Below are 6000 nucleotides of genomic sequence, written 5' to 3'. Positions count from 1 at the left end.
AATCTAAACTTTTGGAGTGTAGAGCCAAAAGATGAAAAAATGCTACACTGTCCCATTTCTTCCGCAGGGCACTGTATATGAATCTGTCCCATTACTTTTGGTGCCTTGAAATAGGAGGACTGTATATAAAGTGTTGTGATTTCAAAATGGTGAAACCAATATGTACATTAGTACCGTAAAATAAAAGCTAAAAAACTATACTTTAACCTAATAGTAATTGTTTGATTTCAAATCCAAACTTTTGGAGTATAGAGCCAAAAGAAGAACAAATGCTTCACCATCCCATTACTTAAGCAGGGCACTCTATGTACAGTACTGTAGCCTACTAGTTGAAGTTTTCCACCTGCTTGCACCTGATTCCCTGTGTATGCCAGAAATATGATAGCCAAGGCATGAATTTGCATATTTGAAAGTAATTGTAAAACATGAAAGTCCCACTGTAATCAACCTCATTTGGCCAGGAACAATACCAACTCTACCATTGGAATTACATTGGGAATTGTCTTTTTGGGCAGAACTACAAGTGAGAACTGGCTGACTTGTCTCAATTGATTATGTTACTGCTTGACAGCAGCAGCAGAATGTATTCTGAAGTGTACAGAAACATCTTGTCTGCTCAAGTGCAAGTAAATGCATCCAAATTCATTGGATGGCGCTTCATCATTCATAGTAACTAGGGAGTTTTTCAGGGCCAAAAAGCAGAAAGTTCTTGACTGGCCAAGTCAATCTTCAGATTTAAATCCAATTAAACATGCATTTAATTTCCTGATGATAAGGCAAAAGGACCTCAAAACAACTGAAGATGGATGCAGTACACACCTGGCAGAACATCATCAGAGAATATACCCAGCGTCTGGTGGGGTCAATGGGTCACATACTTCAGGCAGTAATTGCATGCAAAGAACTGTCCGAATACTAAACATGAGTACTTTATTTGGATATTATATGATTTTTTCCAATACTATTGGAGCCCTGAAATATGAAGAGTATGTTTAAAAAATGTTGTACTTTCTAAATGGTGAAGCTGAGAATCTCTACTTAACTCCATAGTAATTGATTGATTTCAAATCCAAACTGTTGGAGTATAGAGCTAAAGGAAGAAATGCTTCTTCTTTCCAAAACGTATGGAGGACGATGTATGTACACAGCCAATTATATTGAATTATTAGTGGGCTTGCTTCAGCAAGTCCAATTATTGTTCTTCAACATATTTATTATTAGTGGGCTTGCTTCAGCTAGTCCAACTGTTGTTCTTGCTCATAGTTATTAGGTGGGCTTGCTTCAAGCAAGTCCAAGTCTTGAAATTCGTCATACTTATTATTAGTGGGCTTGCTTCAGCAAGTCCAACATTTGTTTTCTCATGCTTATTAGTAGGCTTGCTTCAGAAATACAGACATACTTATTATTCTTTTTCTTCTGAATTTTCCCACTGCTACTCCTCTTACAACTTTAAGCTATTCACATCAATCCAACTTTACAACGTGCAGTGAGGTCTAACTGGCGTTGCTACGACTTTGAAACATTTTAAACTATTAAGGTTTTTGTAACTGAAAAACTACTATCTTTTAACACGGTGGGATGTTGATTGAGGCCAACATTCTGAGAGCCTCATTGTTACTGTAACTGCCATGGAACTTTCAGAACTCTTGGATAAAAAGACCTGCAGAACACATTCTTAGAATCATAAACAACACTCTCTTGGCTACCAGTTCTACCTCAGAATCAGAATCAGAATCAGAATCAGAATCAGAATCAGAATCAGAATCAGAATTATTTTATTTGGCCAAGTATATTTGCACTTACAGGAAATTGACTTGGTGAGGTTGGTGCATGGTCATAAAAAACAAATAGCAAATATTGACAAGAAATTTACAAAATAGCAAAATATTAACAAAATAGCAATAACAAATTTACAAAAAAGAGCAGCAGAACAATACATCTTGTAGGCTGTGTGAGGCTAAGTGGCAATGAGGCTAGAGGCTGTGAAATGGTTATGGGGCATGTACACTATAAATTAGAATAAGTTTAAATAATCACTGAAACTATTGTTTGTTTGTTTGTCTGTTTGATTTCAAATCCAAACCTTTGGAGTGTAGAGCCAAAAGAAGAAGCAATGCTTCACTGTCGCACTTACTAATGCAGGGCACTGTATATTTTTTAATAGCTTCATGAGCTCTGAAGTTGAACAGTCTCTGTTTGTTGTTTTATGAATAATTCTGTAATACAAACAACATATTTTTTATTTGAAGTAGTCCTATCTTCCTTGCATACACTGTTTGCGAACATACTGCTGTATGCTATCGGTGAGGCATGTGTTTCTATGAGCGCACTTGTTCGGTCTCCATCCCAAGTCCACTTGTTGTTCCGAAAACTAGATATCTCATAACACCGGAAGATTCAGTACCCCTCCGAGTGAGACAGGTGGCCCATAGGAGTGTGGAGGGTGCCAGCCCTGCTGTCCAACAGGTTTTCCTTTCGACCATCTTTTCCACGTGTGCTGTCGCCGCCCACACGCCCCCACGGCCCCACCCTCCTCTACCGACCGGTTTCATTCCTCATTTGATGATCGTTTCTATTCACCATCATTTTCCAATTTTTTGTATTTGTCTTTGTTCTTTGTTTGTGTTGACATGGCATATGTTGAGCCGCTGAGCCGTTGCCGTAACATTGCTGAAGCAAGCCCGTAATTACCATTCCTTTGTAGGCATGACAGGGACTTGGCCATGTGTAATTGAATTGCATGAATGCAATGAATTAATCTTTCCGTTCATACAGGCCCATAACCAGGTAACAAACTTTTCCAGTAGGAATATTAGTCTCTTCCATAGGTTGAAGAAGAACATCCAGACCATATTGCCTGACTCATGGGAGCTTCCTGCCACTTTCTAAGGACCTGAGAAATTCGTCCTCTTGGTACTGGGGGATGGAGCAAGAGAAAACACGAGTCAAGACTTCCTCAGGTCCCTACTTCAGACATCTGAGGATGAGTTGTATGCAGTACTTTGTGATTAGGAAGTTATACACAGGACACACCAACCATGTTCCCTCTAACCTTTGCAGTCCCATTGTGTCTCAGTAGACGGTGGGAAATGTCTTTCACGCCATCCTGGGCTGTACATCTCATCAGATAGACCAGGAAAATAATGGTGCAAAAACGCTCTCTGTTTGAGATTGATTAAGGCATGGAGTCTGTTTTTCCCATCAAACACTCTGTCTTATCTGTAATGGCAGTCTCAAGAGGTAGGTCATCTGCGCTGGTATGCTCTAAAGAGCATGTCTGTGTTTGGAGCCATACCAGATTTTCCACTCTGTTTATTGACCCACATTGGATTGGATTTTTTTTTTTATAAGCACTGTGTCGTCTATGAAGAGCAAGGCTCTCTGAATCATTAATAACTCACTTTTGTTTGAACATAGAGCACCATGACCACTGCTTCAAACTAAATATATATTTTTGAATTAAGTGTCTTTGTGTGTGTGCCTGTGCATTTGCCCATCATAGCTACCATTCTCATTGTGGTATAAAGAATTGCACTTGTTACAATACTGTATGTGCTGCAGCGTCTGACACTATCAATTTGTCTTACAAACACAAACACCAACAGATATAGAGTACTTTCTTTGCAGCTCTGACAATGCAGTCATGTTGTGTCTTCATGGTGAAATGTGAGATTGGCAGAGCCACAGGGCGCCATTGTGTAACACACTGTAATTTCAGTTCCTGGGAGTGGGAGTCGAGAGGCTGTCACAGTCCAGGTATGTCTATATGTCACTGTGTTTATCTGCAGGCAGTAGAAGTAACTTCCCACACACAGGTGCAGCAGGCTGAGAAGAATGAGGAGGAGGTGTAGCAGAAATAAAAACATGCTTTTCTGCAGATGATATCACATTGTTTAGAAACCAATGAATCCAGTGCTTCTGGAAGCTAAACTGTGATGGGCTAGACTTCAATCTTCAATACTTATAATCAGCCTGAATGCTTATTGGCAAATGTTGAACTCTATATCAGCCAGGTTGTTATTGTAAGTCAACATCTGTATCTTTATTCAAACACATTACGCCAGTCCTTTGGTAAATGTTTTTCCTCATGAACCTTGTTAACTGACCTTTGGGATTGAATAGTAATATTAGTCTATGTACACTTAATGAGGTGGAAGTGTCATTGATAACTTGATTTGTGTAGGGGGTAAATGTTGCAGGGTGATGCGATCAATGGGCTGATGTAGCATGGATTATGATAGCAAAGCATTCATACTGTAACATGCATCAACTGAGTTAGCATGATGGTACAATATACTACACATGACTTTGATGCCTTGTGAAGCATGCAATACACCATATGGGACACTTTCCTTTTGAATAGACTAGAGCATAATGCACACGTTTTTATATGTTAAATGTTATCAGTTCCAGCCACTGGTTCCAGCAGCCAGCCATCCGCTGTTAATCTAGACCTACAGGGAAATACTAATGGTGTCTTATCTATGGTCAGACTAGGTGCATCATTTCAAAATGTGACCTTTAGAACAACGATTGACAAAATATAATGAAAAGATATTACTGCAGTTTCTACAATACCTGCTAGGGGGCAGCAGTAACAATGTCAAATGTCTTCTTCAAGAGACACCAGCAAGGGGAATCCAGGCACACTCAGCCAGTTTAAGATGACAAATTACACAGTGGATTGGCTATATTATGAGTGGTTTCATCAGATAGGAAAGGGATTTTAGAGTTGGAGATAATTGTTGTACTTTAAAAGGATTCTCCTGAAATCCCCTGAGGAGTATAGTAACATCATAACATCATGTGTGAAATCTTGTGGGTATTATTTAGGGCATCCACTGTCAATACTGGTCAGGTCAGGTCTTTTGCTGGTCAGGTCTTTGGTGTCCTTTTTTTTGATTGATACAAAATACAGCGTTGATAGAAAACAACTCAAATATTCATATTGCTAAACTGCTCTTATGCTGCCTGTGTCGTGCAGGACAAGCCCTCCAGAACAGCTTTTTCCAGATGCACCAGACTGTTGACTGTTGTCAATGTATGTAAAGCCTACTCTTCAAATCCTGTGCTTCCCATTGCTGAAATCTTCTTATAAACATGGCCTGTGCAAAGTAGATCATTCTCTCTTTTGGCCACATCTCCAGAATCTATAGGTCACTCCTTTTACTTTTTCTTTTCCACAAGTTCTCTACTTATTCTCTTTCATAAAGCTACTACAGTAAAAATATCTGTATATATATGTATGGTGTGGGGAATGTTTTCTTGGCACACTTTGTGCCCGTTAATACCAATCAATCATCACTTGAATGCCACAGCCTATTTGAGTATTGTTGCTGACCATCCCTTCATGGCCACAATTTACCCATCTTCTAATGGCATACTTCCAGCATGATAATGCACCATGTCACAAAGCAAAAGTCGTCTCAAACTGATTTCATGAACATGACAATGAGTTCAGTGTTCTTCAGTGGCCTTTCCAGTCACCGGATCTGAATCCAATAGAACACCTTTGGGATGTTGTACAACGGGAGATTCACAGCTTGAAAGTGCTGAAAAATGTGCAGGAATTGTGTGATGCAATCATGTCATCATGGACTAGAATCTCAAAGGAATGTTTCCAACATCTTGTGGAATCAATGCCATGAAGAATTGAGGCTGTTTTGAGAGCAAAGGGAGGCCCTATCCAGTATTAGTATAGTGTTTCTAATAAAGTGCTCAGTGAGTGTATGTGTGAAAAGTGCAAAAGTTCAAATATCAATGTTGAACATCACAAATTGAATATCCCACTTTCCTTAGATGTTTTATAGAGAACATCGAAACAAAAATGTTTACCCTTTGTGCCTCCATCCATGTATTGCCTTGATTATTTTCATTATTGAGTTCATAACGCATGGTCCTATAAATGCTTCAACGTAACAGTACAGTGCCAAATAGTTTCACAGTGTGGAGGCCTGAGTGCAAATGTTAGTCTAAGAGCATATCAATGTGTGACATTAT

The sequence above is a fragment of the Argentina silus genome (assembly GCF_951799395.1).
Source record: "Argentina silus genome assembly, chromosome: 14".
Taxonomy (NCBI): Eukaryota; Metazoa; Chordata; class Actinopteri; order Argentiniformes; family Argentinidae; genus Argentina; species Argentina silus.
The sequence above is the reverse complement of the archived record's forward strand: the minus strand, read 5'-3'. Positions refer to the sequence as shown.